Below are 24,071 nucleotides of genomic sequence, written 5' to 3' on the forward strand. Positions count from 1 at the left end.
AGGAAGTGGTGATGGAGGTGGATTCTATTTTGGGGGATAGAGGTCATTTTTACACAGAGGACTTGAGGGAAGGGAAATTGAGTGGAAATAGGGAAGGGATGGATGCATCAGAAGCAGACACTAGATTAGCGCTCAAGGAATTATAGCATGGGGCTTAAGCAGAAGAGGGCAAATGATGTGCAATATTATGAGCTAGTAATACAAAAGTTAGCATTAGAGAAATAGTAGAGTAGTGGCCCTCAAAGTATAGTCCTTTGACTAGCAGCATCAGCATCACCTGCGAACTTGTTAGAGCTGCTTGCCTGACCTGCTGAATCAGAAACATTGGAAGTAGAGCCCAGCAATCTGTGTTCCAACAAGTGCCCCCAGATGATTGAGAGGCACATTAAAGGTTGAGAACCACTAAACAAGTGGGTCCCCACCCCCACCCCCGCCCTACTCCATCATTAACAAGCATCATTAAAGAGCATCTGAATCATCACCTGGAGCACTCCCCAGAAAGGTTTCATTAATTCTTACGAATTTAAGGAGGAAAGAAAGGGTGGGAATGTATTCATATGTATCAAATAATCTAGAACTTCTAGACTTCCATTACTCATCTCTTACAGTTTTGATTTGAATTACACTCAAACAAATTTATAGAAACAAATGGTCTCTAACACCATTTTCACTGTATGAAGTATATATATACAATAGATATTTTACATAGATGAAATCGGTGCAAATGTACTATTTTGCAATGTTCTTTTAATTTATTTTTTTATTTACTTATGTTCTACCTTTATCTATAAAGGACTTGAAGATACTGCTTTTTTCCGCCAACTTATTTTATGTGCATACTTCCGTCTATAAGTTTAGCTCATATGCTTGTCTTTTTTATGCTTTACAATCTTTTGATATGTTTCCTTTTCTGTTGCTTATGAATATAAAATAACTAAACCTGATTTTTTGGGACAAGCAATGGCATTAGATTTTAAATCTGAAGACAGCATTGAGTGCCACCATGTGCTAAATTCAGCTCAAATAACAAAGAAAGACCAGTCCTAGTTCTGTAGAGAGAACAGTCTCATGAAGAAATTTTAGGACATTTTAAAAGACCACGTGAGGAAGTGCCAGTAATTAGGGAATACATGCTAAAGAAGTTATTAGAATGGGAAGGCTCTCCGAAGAAAATTAAGTTTTGGATCAGCAGTGAGAGGAAATAATAGATACAGATTGGGAGAGAGTGGGAAAGCCGTTCCAGGTTTAGAGAAGGACCTTTCCAAGGGCCAAATAGGAGGAAATAGCAAGTCATGTGCTGGGTGCTATCTGCCAATTAAGTTGGCTTAAGAAGAAGGTCATGTTAGGGAATAACAAAAGATGAAAGTTGGAGAGTTGACAGGGAGCCCAGAACACTAAGGAGAGATATGGTAACCAGCCAACAGGGAATCTTGATCACAAGCAAGGCAATGATGCAATGAAAACTACAGAGCCATATATTTTTTAAAGCTGATGTTCAAAATTAATATTGTTATAAAAGTAAAATCTATAGTAATTTAAAACAAGAGTTATTGTTTTAAAAATGTAATAATTATTTGCATCATTGTCTTTTTTCTGTTGTTTGTATCCTTAGTGTGCTTTTGTAATTCTCTGTTCTGTTCTCCCAATGTCTCAGTGTAAAATAATCAAAATATAAGTTTGTGCTGGAAAGAACAAACTTTGACACACACCAAATTCTGTCAATCATGTATATGTAGATCAGGTCTTCTTGAACCCATTCTTACACTGAATTTCTGAACTGTATTTTTGCCCTCCTCTTGCATCTAGCCCCAAAGATTAACTCTAGCAAAACTGGTAAATTCCCTGCTTGCATATTCTTTGCATATGTTTTCCTTGTTATTCTCCCTACTCCAGCTTCATTTATAATTGCGTCTATATTCACATTTCATCTTCTTTAACTAGAGCAGTGATAAAGCTGCATATAGCTCTAAAAAATCTTAATATTTTAAATATGCCAAAGATATCAAATAAAAGAGAAAATGTGATGCTATATTGTCCAGTGCTACCAAAGTTCTATTTTTTCTTTTTAAATTTAATATTCTACATTTATAAAAAGCAATCTATAATTGAGCTATAAGTGTTCACGCTGGGGTACACATACCTCAGTGATAAAGCAGTGAATATAAATCAAGAGCAGAGTTTATGGGTAACAAATAAGTATAATAATTTTGCAGAGGGAATGATGATTTCAAAATGAAACCTTTCCAAACATATCAAGGACTCTAAGAGCTAAAGAGAACAAAGTATTGAAAAGCAGAATCCATGGACTTAGTTCAACACGTTTAAGGGTAAGCACTAATGTTTTGGCCGAAACTGTGTTAAGTATTGAGAAATGACAACTAAAGTCTGGGAATGTAAGTGATTGCGATGGTGAGGAAAGAAATGTAAGGACTATTATCACCACTTTTGCACCTTGGTTTGGACGGATTTCAGAGTGAAGAAATGCTACCTCAGTACAGTGACCTTTTTTTTTTAATAAGGACTTTTTAAAAAAGATTTTATTTATTTATTTATTTATTTCTCTTCCCTCCCCCTCCCCTCCTGGTTGTCCATTTGCCACACCTTCCCTGTCCCCTTCTGTTGCTGTCAGCTGCACGGGAATCCGTGCCTCCCCTTGCTGCACCGGCCAGCTGCGTCAGCTCTCTGGGTGGGCACCTCCACCTCTGGGCAGGCTGCACCCTCCCTCACGCTGGGCGGCCCTCCCCACGGGGCACACTCCCTGCGCGTGGGGCTCCCCTACCAGGGGTCACCCTGCGTGGCACTGTACTCCTGGCGCATCAGCACCGCGCATGGGCAAGCCCCACATGGGTCAAGGAGGTGGCAGGGGTTCGAACCCTAGACCTCCCATGGGGTAGACAGACGCCCTAACCACTGGGCCACGTCCACTGCCCGACCAGACGTTTTTTGATTACAGCTCAGTGTTGCAGCTCAAGCCTGGCAGAGGCAATGATGGAAGCACACCCAGCAGAAAGATGGCGGCACATGGCTTCCTATTAGTTTGGCTCAGTGTTGCAGCTTGGTGTTGGTCTGGCTGGGCAAAGATGAAACTGAGCTCAGGGCTTTGGGGTTGTGCTAAATATAGGTTTACTATGTCGCTGCCCTGGGGTGGAGCCTAAAGTTGCAATGCTCTGATTGGTTAATCATTGGGTCCACATGAGAGCATTTTATGTTAATGAGGTAGGCTAACTGAGAGGCATTGATTGGCTGATTATTAATTAGGGTAATGGATCTTATTGGTTGGCTGAAGGTCTCTTATCCTATTGGGTGGTTCTTACTTCCTCTGCCTAGGAGTCATGGTTTGGTTACCAGCCCACTCCTTCAAGGACCTCATATTTGATGTAAACCAAAGAATTCATTTCAGTCTTGTATTTTCCTTGTTATTCTCCCTACTCCAATTCATCTTGTGGTCCTGTGGGCCCATCAAACACGTTGGAGTCAGGAAATATGCATATTTACTTTATTTTTTATTTTCATTTTCCTAAAAGATTTATTTATCCTCCTCCCCTCTCCTCTCCCCATCTGCTCTCTGTGTCCATTCACCGTGTGTTCTTCTATGTCTGCTTTTCTTCTCTTTAGGCAATAATGGGAACCTATCCTGGAACCTTCCATAGTGGGAGAGAGGTGCTCAATCTCTTGCACCACCTCAGCTCCCTGGTCTGCTATGTCTCTTATTGTCTCTCCTCTGTGTCTCTTTTTGTTGCATCATCAAAAAGAGCTTGCTGCACCAGCTCTCTGCTTGGGCCAGCCTGCCGTGCTGGCCAGCACTCCTGCATAAGCCAGCACGTGGCTTGGGCCAGGTGGTCACATGGGCTACCTTGCCTTCACCGAGAGGCGCTGGGAATCAAACCCTAGACCTCCATTCTGGTAGACAGGAGCCCCATCAGTTGAGCCACACCACTTCCCGCTACATTTACTTTAAATAACAAAACATATAAACTCTGGAAGGAGAGAGGAAAAAAAGAGGGAGAGAAGTAAAGAAGAAAGGAAAGAAGGGACAGAGAAGAAGGGAGTGTGATAATTTACTTAGTATGGGGAAATCTGTTTACTTGGGAAAAGTATATGTGTTCTTTCCTGACTCGTTTTCCACATTCTTCTCTGAGTGAGAACCTCAAGCTATGCTTGAGTGATTTAGAGTTTAAAGATTTACATTTCTCATATGACATGGTCCTTCTATATCAGGCAACTACTTCTTTGGCATCCAACTGGAAGAACAGGATCTGCTTCTAATAGTGGAAGGACAACTAAATTTTTGGGCTTAAAGAATGAATTTTTCTGAAAGTCATATTTCTGGGGAATTTCTTTCCTGTTATAAAGTTGGCACTAAGTGGTTTTTCTCCTTGTTGTTGGCTATAGCTCCTAACTCCAGCATAAGGGATGACTCCACTTGTTGTCTGGTGACTTTGGGTTAATTTAATATCTTAATAGGCTTCCATTTCTCATCTGTAACAATAAGGAACAGTAATTAAATGATGTTTGGGTGACTTTCTTATACATGGAAGCTTTGATTCTGTGATTATCCTGAACTCAGCTTTCCCTTCTCAGACCTGTTGGTCCTGCCTCAGAAAGAATCTTTACCTTTATCTTTGGAACCACGAATAGAAGCATTAAACCTATTTGGTCCATCCCCAGGTTCTCCAGATTTATGGGAGAGAAGTATCTTTAGGCTTGACTTAGATCACAACAGCATGCATAAAGAAAGGATGGAAATCATTTAATATTGCAAACCTGTATTACAGAGATTAAAGAAGTCTTCTAAATGAATGAATTCTCAACATGCACTTGAAATGCATGGTGAGTTTCTTTCATCTTCTCTTCTAATTTTATTGTGGTAGCATATTTTAGAATAAAATTTTAACCATTTTTATGTGTACAACACAGTATTATTAATTGCATTCACAGTGGTGTGTTACCATCACCACCATCCATCACTAAAACTTTTCACCATCCCAAACAGAAACTGTATACCCATCAAGCAATAATGTCCCATTCCCAACTCACTCCAGCCCCCGGTAACCTATAGTCTACTCTGCCTCTGTGAATTTGCTTATTCCAGATATTTCATGTAAGGGAAATTATACAAGATTTGTCCTTTTGTGTCTGTCTTATTTCACATAGCATTATGTCTTTCAAGTTCATCCATATTGTAGCATATATCAAAGCTTCGTTCCTTTTTTTAAAAAAGATTTGTCTTATTTATTTTTCCCCACCCCTTCATTGTTTACACTCGCTGTGTCTGTTCATCTTCTTTTGTTTCTTTACACTGAGGCACTGAGAACTGAACCTGGGACCTCCAATGTGGGAGGAAGGCACCTAATCCCTGCTTTTGTTGTGCTTTCATTATGTTTTTCCTCTTGTGTCTTTTGTTGCATAATCTTATTGTGTCAGCTTGCTGCACCTGTCTGTCACTGCCAGCTCACTGACTTCTTTAGGAGGCCCTGGGAACTGAACCACAGACCTCCCATGTGGTAGGTGGGAGCTCAATCACTTGAGCCACATCCGCTTCCAGCTTCATTCCTTTTTGCAGTTGAGTAATATTCCATTGTATGCCTATACCACATTTTGTTTATCAATTCATCTGTTGGTGGATACTTGGGCTGCTTCCACCTTTTGGCTATTGTGAACAATGCTGCTATGAACATTAATGTACAAATATTTGTTCAAGTCCCTGTTTTCAATTTTTTTTTAAGATTAATTTTATTTACTTATTCTCCCTTCCCCCCTTGTTGTTTGAGGTGGTTGTCTGCTCTCTGTGTCCATTCATTCTGTGTCTGCTCATCTTCTTTTAAGGAGGTACCGGGAACCCAACCTGGGACCTCCCATGTGGGGGATAGGCACTCAGTTGCTTGAGCCACCTCAGCTCCCTGGTTTGCTGTTTCTCATTGTCTTTCTTCTTTGTGTCTCTTCATTGTATCATCTTTTTGTGTCAGCTCACCACACCTGCCCATTGCGCCAGCTCACCTTCTTCAGGAGGCACCAGGAACTGAATCCAGGACCTCCTATGTGGTAGGCGGAAGCCTAATCACTTGAGCCACATCTGCTTCCCTGTTTTCAATTCTTTTGGGTATGTACCTAGAAGTGGAATTGCCAGGGGATATGGTAGTTCTAAATTTAACTTTCTGAGAACCTGTCAGCCAAACTATTTTCTACAGTGTTGCCATATTTTACATTCCCTCCAGCATGAGCTTTCCTATTTCTCCACATCCTAACCAACACATGTTATTTTCCATTTTTTATCCTGGTAGGTGTTAAGTAGTATTTCATTGTGGCTCTGATTTCCATTTCCCTAATGGCTAATGATGTTGAACATCTTCAAGGGCTTATTGGTCAATTGTATATCTTCTTTCAAGAATTATCTATCTGTTAAAGTTCTTTGCCCATTTGAGAATAAACACTTTTTGATTACTTAAGAAATATCTTTTTATGTACAAACAATTACATTATTCCTATAGAGTGGCATTTTCTTGTACTTTGTTAGTTTATCTTTTTTGTTTTTGTTCTTGTTTTCTTTTTTCTCTATTTAAAAAAAAATGTAACATTAAAAAAATATGAGGTCCTCATATACCCCCACCCCCCTCAACGCACTCCTCCCACATCAACAACCTCTTTCATCGTTGTGGGACATTCATTGCATTTGGTGAATACATTTTGGAGCACTGCTGGACCACATGGATAATGGTTTACATTGTAGTTTACACTCTTCCCCAGTCCACTCAGTGTGCCATGGAAGGACATACAATGTCCAGCATCTGTCCCTGCAGTACCACCCAAGACAACTCCAAATGCCCCCACATCATATCTCTTCTTCCCTCTCCCTACCCTCAGCAGCTACCATGGCCACTTTCTCCACATCAATGCTACAATTTCTTCCATTTCTAATCACAATAGTTCCATAGTCGAATATCAGTAAGTCCACTCTAACCCATACTCTATTCCTCCATCCTGTGGACCCTGGGATGGTTATGTCCACTCCCCCTCTAAATTGAGAGGGGGCTTAGATTCCATTTGGATGATGGATTCTATTCTCCTGCTTGCAGTTGTAGGCACTCTTGGCTTCCTGTGTGGTGGTTGATCTTCTTCACCTTCGTGTTAGCTGGCCAGGGTAAGTCCAATAAACCAGAGGGTAGGAGTTACAACTCTCCTGAAGCTCAGGACCTGTCCGTCACATGGACAGTCCAGAGATTCAGGTCTCCTGAGTACACACCAACCCCCATGCCAACCACAGGTCTGGTAAAAGCAACAGAAGAGGCATGTGTAGAAAGGTCATATCTGAGTCCAACTCCATCACACTCAGGAACACAAACTCCAAAGTAGGGCCAACTGACATGGCACTGAACTCCAGAGCCATCTGCCATAACCATAGAACCTGTGGGTCTCTGTAGCCCTCAGGAGAACCAGTACATGGGCTTGTATCTACTTTGACTGTAGTTTATTTTGAATTACTGCTAAGGAATGTGTGTCAAAAGAGAAAATGTACAGCCCTATAGGATCGCAGCCCCCTCTCAATCAGAGGTGGAGAGGATATCACCATTCTAGAATCCTCAGGATTGGGTAAGGATCTATGGGCTAAAGTAGACTTCTGATGTTCTACTACACACTTACTGTGATTTAGCAGTGGAAAAAATTATATCATTGATGTGGAGGGCAGTGGCCACTAGAGGTTCTGACAGCAGGAAGAGGGGAAAACAGGTGTACATTTTCAGGACTTGGGAACTGACCTGAATCTCATTGCAATGACAGATACAGGCCATTATTTATCTTGCCATAACCTACAGAATTGTGTGGGAGAGAATGTAAACTACAATATAAACTTTAATCCACACTTAATGGCAATGCTCCAAAATGTGTTCATCAATTGCAATGAATGTACCACACTAATGAAGGAGGTTGTTTTGTTTTTTGCTTTGTATTGTTTTTTAAAGATTTATTTATTTATCCCCACCACCACCACCCCTCATTGTTTTTCTGCTTGCTGTCTGCTTTCTGTTTCCATTCGTTGTGTGTTCTTCTGTGTCTGCTTGTCTTCTCTTTAGGCAGTACCAGGAACTGATCCTGGGATCTTCCAGAATGGGAGAAAGGCACTCAATCTCTTGTGCCACCTCAGCTCCCTTGCCTGCTGTGTCTTATTGTCTCTCCTCTGTGTCTCTTATTGTTGCACCATCTTGCCGACCAGCTCTCTGCTTGGGCCAGCATGCCGTGTGGGTCAGCACTCTACATGGGTCAGCTCTCCACTCTGGTCAGCTTGCTACATGTGCCAGCTTGCCTTCACTAGTAGGCCCTGGGAATCGAACCCTGGACCTCCTATATGATAGACAGGAGCCCAGTCACTTGAGCCATATCCGCTTCCAAGGATGTTGTTAATGTGGGAAAATGTGGGAGGTGTGAGGAGCAGGGCATATGGGAATCCTTATTTTTTAATGTAACATTTACATAATCTAAGTATCTTTTTTTAAAAATGGAAAAACAAAGAATAAAAGCAAGAGACAATGTATTTCTTTAAATTATTCTTCAAATTCAATTTTAACTAATTAAGACATCTTCACGAATCTTAATCTTTTTTTTTAAGATTCATTTTTTATTTATTTCTCTCCCCTTCCCCCCACCCCAACCCCCTCGTTGTCTGCTCTCTGTGTCCATTTGCTGTGTGTTCTTCTTCGCCCGCTTCTGTTGTTGTCAGCGACACAGGAATCTGTGTTTCTTTTTGTTGCGTCATCTTGTTGTGTCAGCTCTCCGTGTGGGTAGCACCATTCCTGGGCAGGCTGCACTTTCTTTCGCGCTGGGCGGCTCTCCTTATGGGGCACACTCCTTGCGCGTGGGGCTCCCCTACGCGGGCGACACCCCTGCGTGGCACAGCACTCCTTGCGTGCATCAGCACTGCTCATGGGCCAACTCCACACGGGTCAAGGAGGCCCAGGGTTTGAACCGCGGACCTCCCATGTGGTAGACGGACGCCCTAACCACTGGGCCAAGTCCACTTCCCAATCTTAATCTTAATGACACATATGAACTAATATATTAACCATAGACCTAAGTTTGTCTATTGAATATTTCTAATTTTAGACAACAATCTTGGTGGAATAATCAGACAGTATTACATGATACTTACAAAGCTGGACTCATAACCCAGCCCTGTCACTTATTAGCTAAATGTTCTTGACCAAGATTTTTTTTTTTTTTTTTGAGGTTCTGGGGGCCAGGGATTGAACCCAGGACCTCATATGTAAGAAGCTGGTGCTCAACCACTGAGCCACATTGGCTTCCCTGAGTTGGTTTTATTTTTTCATTTGTTTTGCCTGTTGTTCATTTTTGGTTTTTTTAGGAGGCACTGGAAACCGAACCCAGGACCTCCCACCTTGGAGGTGGATGCTCAACCACTTGAGCCACATCCACTCCTTGGACAAGATATTTTATCTCTGTCTCAGTTCCCTCAACTATAAAATGGAGATTAGGGTAACATCTAATTTTATAGGTTTATGATGAGAGTTAAATGAGTCAGTAGGCATGTTGTGCTTAGCACAACAGCAGACATGTAGCAAGTGCATTGTAAATGTTCATTGCTGTAACAATCACAATCATATCACTAGTCTTTTAAAATACATTTTAGCTATTTAAAGATATTATTTTGATATTGTAATTACTGGTAACCAATAGCTACTGATAACTAGTAATATAATTAACAATATAGATAATACAACAACCTTTTTAACATAGATCTTTCTATGGGTTCACATGCTATATCATGTTGGTGTACTTGTGAAATTTATTTAGTGTTCTTAAAAATTTTCAAGTCCTGAAATAAAAATGAACATTTTGAGGCGCAATAAAATAACAATATATGCTTGTAGACTGATCCATAAACAAACCTGAATAATCTTTATTTTCTGACACATTTTAAACTTTTTTTGCCTTATTTATTCTTTTCTCATTCTTATGGTTTCAATTTCATCTTATTTAGTTTTTTGTATAAGTTCATAATTTACCATATTTCATTTAAGTTATCTTCTTATGTTTTTTCCTATTAAAAAACCAATGAAATTCTGATAAATACTACACAATTTGAAAAAGTTACTTTCATTCTAATCTGTTTTGTATCCCCTCCATTTTTTAAAAACTGCACTCTGTTTTTAACTTAACTATCTGATTTTTGCTGTGTAGTGAAAGAAATGGGTCACTGTGTTTTCTTCTCAAAAGATCAAATTACTAGAGTTACAGGATTAATGCATTGCCATGGGGAACAAAAAGAGGGAAGAAAACACAGACAGCTTACTTTTTAAGGGAAAGCAAACCTTATCTTTAATTCTGAGACCTTTTAAGGGTAACTAAATTATTGAGTCTTTTAAATAAACTGCTATATTGCAAGAAACTGTATACTCCCTTGAAGAACAAATTAACGTTCTTTTCAATCCAGAAATTCTGAGAGAGGACATTAGGAGGCAAAATTGGTGCCTGGCTGATATTTCAAATAAAGGAAATTGCTATGTCATGATTGCAGCTAGGTTCTGTTAATTATCCGTCGCTTTGCTACTTTCCAGGCAAATGAATATAACAGGACTTCCACAGGGCTAACATCTTCATCCAAATTCTCTGTGGCTATCTCCACCAGAAAGTATACTGTCATAATTTTTGTACTTCCAAATTAATTGCTTTTGTAAACAAAAGTAGAACATGATACATTTTGATAACTCAGAATTTGTACATGGTAAAATATTTTTGGCATTTTTATAAAATTGATCAGTTGCTACCTGATTAGTAACTCTTTTCCTGCCAGAATAATACACAATTTATTGTTACTTATTATTAATCAGGGTAACTGTTTTCAAAATAGTGAAAATGAATTGTGTGATTTATATAAAGCAGTCTCTGTTTATTTTATATTTTCCTTTTTGTTCTGTCTTTTCCTTCCTTCCTTGGCTTAGAAAAACAAACATTATCTCTCAGTTTCTGTGGCTCAAGAATTTGGCAGCTGCTTAACTGGGTAGTTCTGACTCAGGGACTTTCATGCATTTGCAGTCAATATATCAGCCAGAATCTCACTTCTAGGAATATACATAAAATAAATGAAAACAGAGAATGGGAAAGATTCTTGTATATCAATGTTCACAGCAACATTATTCACAATAGCCAAAAAGTGGAAGCAACTCAGTGTACATCAGTGGATGTATGGATAAATAAAATGTGGTTCATACATACAATGGAGTATTACTCAACTGTAAAAAGGAATGAAGCTTTGATATGTGCTACAACATGGATGAACCTTGAAGACATCATGTTGAGGGAAATAAGTCAGACACAAAGGGACAGATATTGTATGATTCAATTCCACTTATATGAAACAGATACAATAGGCAAATTCATAGAGACAGAGAGTAGAGTACAATTTAAGGGTAAGTGGGAATCAGGAATTAATGCATAATGGGTGCAGGGTTTTTGTTTGGGGTGAGAGGAAAGTTTTGGTAATGGATGGTGGTGAAGGTAGCACAACGTTGTGAATGTGATTAATCCTACTGAATCATATTCTTGGGAATAGTTGAGGTGGGAAATTTTATGTTCTATTTAATATTTCCACAATTTTTTAATATATATATATATATATGCTACCAGGGTTGCAGTCATCTGAAGGCTTGCCTAGAGTAGGAGGATTCATTTCCAAGAAGGTCATTGCATGGCCATTAGCAGGAGGCCTCAGTTCCTCACTGTCTATTTGCTGAAGGCCTCAAAACTTTACCACAGGGACTCTTCTATAAGGCTGATGCAGTGCCCTCTTGACATGAGAGTTGATTTCCCCCAAAGCTGGTAAGCCCATTTTAGTTTTCTTATTTATAATTAAAAACTCATTTGTTTAAATAAATATTCTAGTCCTTTAAATATTTAATCATTCTTTTAATAAGTGTTCTTGGAGAAATTACTAAGCACAGATTATTTTACTCTATAATGTGATATTCTATGTATTATTGAGATTATCTTGTTCTGGAGGAGTTTTTAATCTAATTGAAGAAATTACAAACACACACATGCTATTATACTATGCTATGCTATATTGTACTATACTATTATTACTAGAATGTAACTTGGAGGTGAAATGGAAGATTATGACTTGTGTATTGCTTTCTAAACCCTTTTACTTCTTAATTCAAAGCTGTAAAGTATGATACAGATGTTAATCACACAGATATTTTCAAAAAAAGAAAAACTGGAAGACCCAAAGTGTCTGGCTGCTGAGAACTGGCTAGATAAGGGGTGGAGATTATACATCTTATAAAAATTACATTATTTACTATTTAACAACTTGGAAAATGTTCTCAATAAGTAAAAATTATTGAATATCCAACAGAATGGCATTTTGGGTAATTATTTTTCATTAATCCCTAAACTTTATACAATAAATATACATTACTGTTTTCATTTGCAATGGAGCATGCTCATTGTAAAATCAGATAAGCACGGTATTGTACAGTTAGGAAGGGCATGGACTCTGGAGCCAGACTGCCTTGTTTGAAATCCCAGCTCTGCCATTTACTAGCCACATGACCTTGGACAATTTTCTTAATCTTTCTGAGCCTCAGCTTCCTTATCTGTAACATGCACTTACTTCATAGGATTGGTATGAAGAAGTATGAGTTAATAAATATACAGTGCTTATACATAAATATACAGTGCTTATAACAGTATCTCACATAGTACACACCTGTATTAGCTTTTGTTATTAAGTAATACTGAGATGTCTAAAATAAAAAGTGAAAATCCAGCCCCATCCAACTCTGTAGGCATAACAACTGTTAGTTTGTTACATATTTGTATAGATTTTTATATACATATATAAATGTTATATGTGTTTGTATATATATATGTAATTGTTTTATATAAATGGGATTAGCCTGTTTTTTTTCTTCACTTAACTATACTTTATAATCAGAAAGAAAGAAATATCTACTATATATTATATAGAATTAAGTACACTATATGTAAAATAACCCCCATACAAATGTGGTATGTATATATTCAAATATGAATATGAGGGTAACTTCCAGGCATCTGCAAAACCAAATTGGGTAGTTTCTGGTCAGAGAGGAAAAATATGTAACAGAGAATATGATCTATTGCTAAGATGGTAAATCTATTTACTAACTAATAGTGACTGACACAAGCTTTGTTTCTCTAAAGGTTGTAAAAGGTTGTTTAATAGTAATTGAAATATGGATATCAGGGCTGAGATTAATGTCAGATCAATCAAAATAAAGATATGTCCTCAGAAGCAGAGAACTTTCCTGAAAATTGGAGTTCAATCAGCAAGGAATGCAAGTATATGGCAAGATCTGATTAGAAAGTGACAGACAATTCTTAGAAAAGTGGTGTTCTTGTTTTTTAAATCAGATCATTAAAATGTTAAACATACAACTGGGGAGAAGCATCATGCATGAGGGTTCATACTGGCATGGGCAGAGAGCAACAGTTCAGCTGGTGTTCTTTTGCATGACAGACACATTCAGAGTTAGGGAGAAGTGACAGTGCCTTAGAAATGTCTGATAAGGTAGAGAGAACTATTGTTTCCAGACAATGTCTCCTATTTCTTTTTTGAAGGTGTAAGGTTAGTTTCTTTAAAGTGATAGGAGAGAGACATGCCAAGATTATAAGAGTACATTGATAAAGGATGCCATTTCCCAGCCTGTTAGTTAAGGCTGGGTGAAGGTAGTTCTCTTACTAAACCAGAACAGGATCTTAGTTTGCTGGAGAGACTTATCACCCAAGAGAAAAGATTATAATGGGTCCAGTAGCATACCTACTAAGCAGTCTGCCCCCACCCTAGATTCTTGGTCTCCTCCAGGTTCAACCACGTTGAACTTTAGTTCCTCCCTCATTTGTCGTGGCCTTGGTAGCAAGATAGAGTCTAGCAATACATGGCACAAACCATATTTGACTTTATACAGAAAGGAAAAAAAAAAATTTAAGCAGTTTAGCAGGCCCTTGTTTAGGAATTCATGTATCTAAACATGTGATGCATTTTGCTTGCAATGAGCACTTCCAGAAATGTATCCTAAGCAAATAGTCAAGCACACACACACACACAAAATTGTAATAATTTAAAAATAGAAAACTAAATATCAAGCAATAATACATTAATGAATAAATTAAGGTACAAACATAAGAGCACACCAAACAGCTTTTAAAAGTAATGATGGCTTTTTTAGAAAGAGACATGGAGATAGAGGATGGATGGTTGTTGAATGTACCATCTGCCAAGCACGTACTGGATGTTTATTTGTATTAATTTCTTTAACTGTCACAATAATCTTACAGTAGATACTGTTATATCCCTGTGTTACAGACTAAAAACCTAACTTGGAGAAAGCAATATTTATTGAAGAAAAATCTTCACAGTATACTTATGAAAGTGCAATAGCATGTATAAAATTCTAATGATATCTTTTTTGCTCATAAGTATTTTCTAATTTTCTCCCATACATGTGTGGTAAATTAATTTGTGTTATTTATGTAACAAAAATACAATAAAGGAAAAAAAATTTTATTAAAAATCTGAAATTATTTTTCAGTAGTTGAAGTAATTTTAAAGTATAGTCTTTCTTTCATAATTGTTACCATACTTTTGGTTGATTTTTTTTTTTTTTTTCCTGATCTAGAGACAGGGCAAATAAAGTTGGTTTCCTTAGTAATAGCAGTTAAAGCTCCCAAACATTCTCTTTTGTTTGTTTCTTCCATTCTTTCTTTTAAAACTGTTTGGATTTCCTGATAAGCATACTAATTATCAGTCCAATTTTATTCTAGGAGCTTGAAAACGATGCATGTGAAAATGGCCTGTTTCAAAGCTTAAACCAACAATTTTGGTGGGTCACCAGTTCCTTGTAGAATTTTCCCTTTGCAATACTGCATCTTAAGTTCAAAGTCTAATGTCTTATTGCACAAATGACAACAAGGGTCCTCATGTTAAATGTGAAGACTGTGTTTGAAGTAATCTTAAACTTTCTATTCGTCTTTTCAAAAAGAAGTCTTTCCCTTCAGTGCTGTTCGTCTTCCCCAAAGCACCACAGTTAACAATGTCCTGTATATTATTCTAAAATGTATATTTAACAGCACAAATGTGATGTCTTAGTTAGCCAAGGCTGCTATGACAAGTGCTACACACCGGTTGGCTTAAATAACAGAAAATTATCTCACTTTGGAGGCTAGAAAACCAAATCAAGTTATCAGTAGGCCATGTTTTCTCCAAAGCCTGTAGCATTTTGGTGGTGCTCAATCTCTACCTCCATCACATGGCCATCTGTCTCATTCTGCCTCTTTCTCTGGTTTCTACTAGAAATTTCCTCTACTTAGAAGGACTCCAGTCCTATTGAAGTAAGGCGCTTCCCCTATTGGGCTCACCTTAACTAATATCTTCAAAGGACCGATTTGCAAATGGGTTCATACGTACAGGACAGGGGTTAGGACTAGAACATGTCTTTTGTTGGGGACATGATTAAATCCCCTACATACGATATATACATTTTAAAAGGAGATATATTCTCTTTAATATGTTTACTGAAATGGGTTCATACTACATATTAATATACTACCTGTCATTATTGTCTTCTACTTCAATCTTAACCACTGCAGAACATTCCATTGTATAGTGTGCCATAATGCAAATGACAAGTCTCCTTTTGATGATTCAGGGATTTTTCTTTTAGAAATAATCCTGGAATATACAAACCAGTTGGTTGTTTTGGGGACTTTTGCTAATTTATATGTAGTATAAATTTCTAGAAGTGGAAACTGTTTTGTCAAAGGATTATTTTATAAATAACTTTTTATTATAGAGAATTTTAAACATATACAAGAGGAAACAGAATAGTATAATAAATACTAGTATAATAAACCTCTATGTCCCCTTCACTCAGCTTCAAGAGATAATAGCTCATGGCCAATCCTGTTATTTATACAACACTATATTTTGCCCTAGCTTGTACTGTTATCAAAGCAACCTCAGACATTTCTTCCATAAATATTATTCTAGTAGGTATCTCTGAAAGATAAGGGTTTTGAGTTTTTTTTTACTATACCTTAGTATATGTTCATTTTACATGTTGACAGGTACTGCCCAGTTGCTCGTCAAAAAGATTGAATAATAACAATAAACGGGAAGCAGACTTGGCCCAATTGATAGTGCGTCCACCTACCACATGGGAGGTCAGCAGTTCAAACCCCGGGCCTCCTTGACCCGGGTGGAGCTGGCCCACGCACAGTGCTGATGCGTGCAAATAGTGCCATGCCATACAAAGGTGTCCCCCACGTAGGGGAGCCCCACGCACAAGGAGTGGGCCCTGTAAGGAAAGTCGCGCAGCGCAAAAGAAAGTGCACCCTGCCCAGGAATGGTGCCGCACACACGGAGAGCTGACACAACAAGATGAGGCAACAAAAAGAAACACAGATTCCCAGTGCCACTGATAAGGATAGAAGCAGTCACAGAAGAACGCACAAATTGGAGGGGGAGGGGTAAGAGAAATAAATAAAAAAATAAAAATAAATAAAAAAGATTCAATAATTGAAATCAACAACGCATGGCAGTGTCTGTTTCTTCATACACCTGCCAATACTCAGCATTTCCAAAATTTAAAAATTTCCCCAATTATTGCTTTGTATGTTATTTTTCTGTACTTATGAGTGAGGTTGCTAATCTTTTCATGTTTATTGACCATTTGCATTTCTTATTTATGAGTTGTTAACATAAAATGAGTTTATTATTTCAAAAAAATTCAATGAATAAAAATTTTAAACATTTCACAGTTTTAATTATAAATAGAATAAATATTGATGGATATAATCCACATAGACAAAAACTCTTTGGAGCCCTTAATAACTTTTAAGAGTATAAATGTGTTCTAAAACCAAAATGTTTGATAATTTCTGACTGAAAAAGTATTGGGAAATGTTTAACTCAGATTATGAAAGATGATGGCTGCCTTACCAACAAGTATAGACTTTAGAATTGGTGGGAAGTCAGTGGAGGCTTTTAACAGGAATAAGTAATTATAATGTCTGCTGCATTCTCAGGTCACAGAACATACCTTCCACTTAATTTTTTTTTTTTTTTTTTTTTGGTAATTCTACTTCTTTTTTTCTCCCTTTTTTTATTCTTTTTTTTTTTTAAGATACATAGATCACACAAAATGTTCCACTAAAAAATATAAGAGGTTCCCATATACCCCCACTCCCCACCCCACCCCCACTTCTCCCACATCAACAACCTCTTTCATCAGTGTCGCACATACATTGCATTCGATGAATACATTTTGGAGCACTGCTACACAGTATGGATTATAGTTTACATTGTAGTTTACACTCTCTCCCAGTCCATTCCGTGGGTTATGGCAGGATATATGATGTCCTGCATCTGTCCCTGCAATATCATTCAGGACAGCTCCAAGTCCCAAAAATGCCCCAATATCACACCCCTTCTTCCCTCTGCCTTCATTCAGCAACTCCTGTTGCCACTGTCTCCACATTAATAATACTATTTCTTCCATTGCTAGAGTCACAATAATTCTAAAGTAGAATACCAGTAAGTCCACTCTAATCCATATTTTATTCCTCTACCCTAGGATGGCAATGTCCACTCCACCTCTAAATCACTGATGGATGCTATTCTGCTTGCACTTGTAGACTCTCTCGGTTCCCTGGTGTGGTGGTTGACCATCTTCACCTCCCTGTTAGCTGACCTGGGTAAGTCCAATGAATCAGAGAGCAGGTTTTGAAACTTTGCCGAAGCTCAGGGCCCAGCTGGCACATGGACAGTTCAGAGATTCAAGTCTCCTGAGCATATACCAACCCCAGCGCTAACCACAGGTTCAGTAAAAGTGACAAAAGAGGTATGTGTAGATAGGTCACATCTGAGTCCAACTACATCATACTCAGGAGCACAAATTCCAAAATATGGCCCTCCATTTACTACTAATAGCTTAAAAATATTTGTTGGCTGATAGTCTAAAAAATGAATTGAAAAATTGAGAGACTAGCAGCAGCAAACTGGTTTATTTTTAGAATTTTAGTAAACAGATGCTTGGATGAGTAAAGGTCATTCTGAGAAACTGTGTCAATACCTTAATTACTTTTTTTTTTAGGAGGTTCCAGGGATTGAACCTGGGACCTTATAACACTGGAAGCAGGCACTCAAACCACTGAAGTACACCCACTTTCCTGCTGAGATTCTTTAGTGTACGCCAAACCTGCCAAGCAAGAAGAGATATACTTCTTGGATATTTATGCATGTGCTGTTTTCTCAGCTATAATTATATACGAGAATTAGGTCTAATAGATGTTTAGCTAACAACCATTGCCCTGTTTAAAACATTACTCCCAAACCCATGGTCATGGTGTGAGTAACCCTGCCCCACTTGCCTCAACTGATTAATACAAGAATGCACTGGCCCAATCTTAGTCCATTACAGTCTGCCTCTTAGAACTTAATGATTTTGAACTGAGAGTTCCTGAGCCAAGAAATCCAGAGCCTTTCCTGAGGCTTAATATTCATCTTTTTTTTTCCCCTTAGATCTCATGAGCCTCTCCTGTAACCTTAAAATAATCTTTTTCATTTGCTTAATCTAGTGGAACTAGTTTTCTATTTCTTGCAACCAAAGGAATCTTGCCTTTTTCATTTGCTCTTGCATATTTATTTTGTAAAGAATTTTGCAGACTAGGTATTGACTTACTCTACTTTGATTGACAGGTGGAAAGAAGGGGCCTTGCACTCACCAAATGTCTGTGTCATAAGACCAGCAAGTTACAACACTGCACAAACACTCTGGAGTCATTCCCAGGTCTTGAGCAATGCCCAAAGTAGCATAAGAAAGTGTATAGGATCAAGGGATGTTTATGTACCTAGAGTAAATTCACAACCCAGGACCAAGTATGTCCATCTCAAATAGATGACTTCAGGTCAAAATGTGTCTCTCTAATCTGGTATATTGTATTAGCTCGCAGAATTTTGACTCAGTTCTGAGAAAAAGAAGGAGAAACTTTACAAAAAAAAACTGAGATTAGGAAGCCTGGTGGAAAGTGGGGTTTGAGATAGAGATTAAGTTGAATTAAAAAGAAAATAAAATTAGGGAAGCGGATGTGGCTCAAGTGATAAGGCCTCTGCCTACCATATGGGAAGACCCGGGTTTGATTCCTGGGGACTCCTAGTAAAAAACAAGAAGAGAAAGCGTGCCTGCACTGTGAGCCAGTGCCCACGTGGTGAGTCAAGTACCCATGCAGTGAACTGAATGCCTGCATGGCGAGCTGAGTGCCCATGTGGGTGCCGTGTGGCGAGCTGAGTGCCTGCGTGGCAAGTGAGCCAAGTGTCTGCACGAGTGCCCACGTGGCAAGCCGAGTGCCCATGTGGTGAGCCAGTGCCCGTGCAGTGAGCCAAGTGCCCATCTGAGTGCCTGTGTGACAAGCTGAGTGTCCACTTGGCAAGCTGAGAGCCCGCGTGTGTGCCCACATGGTAAGCCAGTGCCCACTTGACAGTAATATGGTGTTTTTTAAAACAAATCAATTTTATTGGTACATATTACTAAAGCATGCAATTCATCTGAAGTATAAAATCAGTGGTATTTGGTATAATTACATAGTTGTGCATTTATAACTTCAATAATTATTAAAGCATTTTTATTATTTCAATAATAATAAACAAAAAAAACAGTATAATATTGTTTTATAAATTTGCATGCTATTGAATGCTTGGATTATTCCTTTGGACATTAATGATCCTGGCTTTGTTCTTCTATACACATTTTGTCATCTCTTCCTAAAAAAGATGGCATAATTTCCTTTTTTTTTTCCTAAGCTTTATTTTCTTTACTTATTTCTTCCCAACCCCTTGTTGTTTGCATTTGCTGTATCTGTTGTGTGCTGCTCTTTTTTTTTTTTAGGCAGTACTGGGAACCAAATCTGGGACCTCCCATGTGGGAGGGAGGTGCATAATCGCTTGAGCCACCTCTGCTCCCTGCTTTTAGGGGTCTCTCATTATGTTTTCCTCCACATGTCTCTTGTCATGTCATCTTATTGCATCAGCTCGCCAGGCCAGTTTGTCGCATCAGCTTGCTGCTTTGCTTGTCTTCTTTAGGACGCACCAGGAACTGAACCCAGACCTCCCATGTAGTGGGCCGGAGCTCAATCACATGAGCCACATCTGCTCCCCAATTTCTTTCTTAATATAAATATATATGCTGAAACCAAACTGTCAGATTCCTGATTTTGTTCATTTTAAAACAACTGAAATGTATCAAGGATTGTATTTTTAAACAGATTTTTGTCAAGTAATAAACATTTCCCAAAAAGATTGCTTTATGACATCCTCAACAACACCGTGTGTTTTAAAACTTTGAAATCTTTGCCAGTTTACTAAGTTCAGTTTTAATTTGAGTTTAATATTTATTATAGGGAAGTGGATTAGGCCCAATGGATAGGGCGTCCACCTACCACACGGGAGGTCCAAGGTTCAAACCCGGGGCCTCCTGACTCATGTGGAGCTGGCCCATGCACAGTGCTGATGCGGGCAAGGAGTGCCGTGCCATGCAGGGGTGTCCCCCGCGTAGGGGAGCCCCATGCGCAAGGAGTGTGCCCTGTAAGGAGAGCCACCCAGCACCAAAGAAAGCGCAGCCTGCCCAGGAACGGTGCCACACACACGGAGAGCTGATGCAGCAAGATGATGCAACAAAATGAGACACAGATTCTGGGTGCCACTGACAATAATACAAGCAGACACAGAAGAACACACAGTGAATGGACACAGAGAGCAGACAACTAGGGGGCGGGGGGCGGGAAAGGGGAGAGAAATAAATTAAAAAAATTTTTTATTGTACTGTATTTCCTGTTATGAGGGAGATTTGAGAATATTTTCACATGTTCAGGAGTTTTTATTTATTTCTCTCCCCTCCCCCCATCCCCGTTGTCTGCTCTGTGTCCATTTGCTGTGTGTTCTTCTGTGTCCGCTTGCATTGTCAGGTGGCAATGGGAAACTGCATCTCTTTTTTGTTCTGTCATCTTGCTGCATCAGGTCTCCATGTGTGCAGCACCACTCCTGGGCAGGCTGCACTTTTTTCACACAGGCGGCTCTCCTTACTGGGAGCACTCTTTTGGGTCACCCTTACACAGGAGCGCCCCTGTGTGGCATGGCACTCCTTGCGCACGGCAGCTCTCTGTGTGGGCCAGCTCACCACACAGGCCAGGAGGCCCTAGGTATTGAACCCTGGACCCTCCATGTGGTAGGTGGACACTCTATCATTGAGCCACATCCACATCCCAAATTTTCTTTTAATAACAAACCAATTTACAACACAGTGTATGGTGTTACCCATTACCCTCCTTTTGACATCACCAGGCAACAGGAATATTTTTTATTTTTGTCAGTCTAATAGTTCAAAAAATGGGGGAGTACTCATTTTACTTTCATTTTCATTTTCTTGATTACTAGTGAGTTTAAGCATCTTTTTATTATATTTATTGGCCATTTGTACTTCTTAAAACTTATCCACTTCCCATTTTTTTGTTTGTCCTATCCTTATTGCTTGGGAGGGTTAAAAAACAAAACGAACTGACAAACCCAGTACTTTTCTTAAGGCCAAGTTCTGTTTAGTCAAGATAAAACATAAAACATTTCAATATGTACTTGGAATACAGTTATGATCATTGTTCTAAGTATTGCTAAAGAAAATTTTTCATGATTTGTCACGAATAGGTAATAACTATTGTGAATTTAAACACCAGAGAGTAGTTTAGTTTTGTCTGTTTTTGAACTTTAAAAGTCAGAATAATGCACTATATATTCTTGTGTTTGGAAGATTTATCCATATATTTTTTTTCTCCCCTTCTCCCCCCAACCCCAGTTGTCTGTTCTCTGTGTCTATTTGCTGCGTGTTCTTTGTCCGCTTCTGTTGTTGTCAGTGGCACGGGAATCTGTGTTTCTTTTTGTTGTGTCATCTTGTTGTGTCAGCTCTCCATGTGTGCGGCACCATTCCTGGGCAGGCTGAACTTTCTTTAGCGCTGGGCGGCTCTCCTTACAGGGTTCACTCCTTGTGCATGGGGCTCCCCTCTGCGGGGACACCCCTGCGTGGCATGGCACTCCTTGTGCGCGTGGGCCAGCTCCGCATAGGTCAAGGAGGCCCAGGGTTTGAACCTTGGACCTCCCATGTTGTAGGCGGATACCCTAACCACTGGGCCAAGTTCACTTCCCGGAAGATTTATCCATGTTGTTATGTATGGCAATAGCTTGTTCATTTCTGTCGCATGAATATACAGCAATTTTCTCAGTGTTTTTCTTATTAAAGAGATTGTAGGTTGACAGAAAAATCATGCATAAGATACAGAGTTCCCATATACACTGTATAATTAAAACTTTGCATTAGTGTGGTACATTTGTTATAATCAATGAAGTTTTATAAAGGAATCATCCTATTAACTATAGTCCATGTCTTACATTAGGGTTCACTGTTGTGTGTTGTACAGTCCTATGGGTTTATTTTTTTTTAATGTTCTATTAGTAACATATAAACAACCTAAAATTTCTCCTTTTAACCACATTCAAACATAAAATTCAGTGCTGTTAATTGTGTTCAAAATATTATGCTTCCATCACCACCACCCACTATCAAAATTTATCCATCAACCCAGTTAGAAACTCTGTACAATTTAAGCAGTAACTCTCCATTCCCTTCCTCTACCATGTACTCTGGTAACCCATACCCTAGATTCCGACTTTATGAGTTTGCTTATTCTATTGTTTCAAAACAGTGATATCACACCATATTTGTTCTTTTGTGTCTGGCTTATATCATTCAACATGATATCTTCAAGGTTCATCCATGTTGTCTCATGGAAAAGAATTTCATTCCTTTTTTACATTGGATAATATTCCATTGTATGTATATACCACATTTTTGTTTATACATTCATCAGTTGATGGACACGGGTTGCTTCCATCTTTTGGAAATTGTGAATAATGCTGCTATGAACATTAGTGTACAAATAGTTATTCAATGCTCTGTTTTCAATTATTTTGGGTAAATACCCAGAAGTAGGATTGCTGGATCATATGGTAATTCTATACTTAACTTTCTGAGGAACTCAGGCACTGTCGTAAGTATACATACACCCCAGTATGTACACCGGGGCCACTCTGCTCCCTCTGGAACAGGGCCAGGGACCCACAAAGGGAATGCAAGCATGCTCCACTTCACACTGTATAGGATGTAGGGTAGATGCCAGCAAGGGTTCCAGGAGCTTCTCTATGAGTTTTGAAGCTGTGTTTTCTTAATTTAGCACTTGCCCAGTTAACTGTAGACCCTTAGCAGTTTGCCTTAGTTTTGAGGAAGGTTGCTGTCTTTAGAGTTCCTCTGCCACTTTTGCCTGACATGAGTTAGAACAATGACCTTCCCTCGTAGCTGGCGTCCAGCTTCCTAGAGTAGATGCTCAAAAGCAGGGATCATGGATCAGACCATACACCCCCAGATTTGGAGGATTAGATTTATAAGTCTCACCCTGGCACCAGCAAGCTGAGCCAGGAGCCAGAACTCTAGTTTCCACTGCTGCCCACCATGAGGCTGGGGGAAGAGAGATGGGAGCCCCTTCAGGGAGGGTGAATCTCGATGGTATTTAGCACAATTTACTGGCCTCTTCCTTATCCTCCTCCCCGGATGTTGCACAGTGTTCCCCTAGACTCCAGGGTTTCAAAAGATTTGGTTCAGATAATTGCTACCAAATCAATAGTTGTTTTGTTGGAGGGCCCAATCCTTGGGGCATCCTATTCTGCCATCTTCCCACAATCCTCCACAGACCTGGACTACTTTTGTTAATATGTTGGCATGTTTGTTTTTCCTTTCTGCAGCAAAAGGATATTCTCAAATAGAAAGTAAAAAGCATTGAGGATCCTTGTGCAAATGCTTACTGATGTTTTCTCCTAGGAGTTTGATATTTCTGGTTCTTACATTTCTGTCTTTGAGACATTTTGAGTTGAGTTTTATATATGGGATGTGAGAGGGGTTTTCCTGTTTTTTACCAAATGAAAT

This window comes from Dasypus novemcinctus, chromosome 1 (assembly GCF_030445035.2).
Source record: "Dasypus novemcinctus isolate mDasNov1 chromosome 1, mDasNov1.1.hap2, whole genome shotgun sequence".
Classification (NCBI taxonomy): Eukaryota; Metazoa; Chordata; class Mammalia; order Cingulata; family Dasypodidae; genus Dasypus; species Dasypus novemcinctus.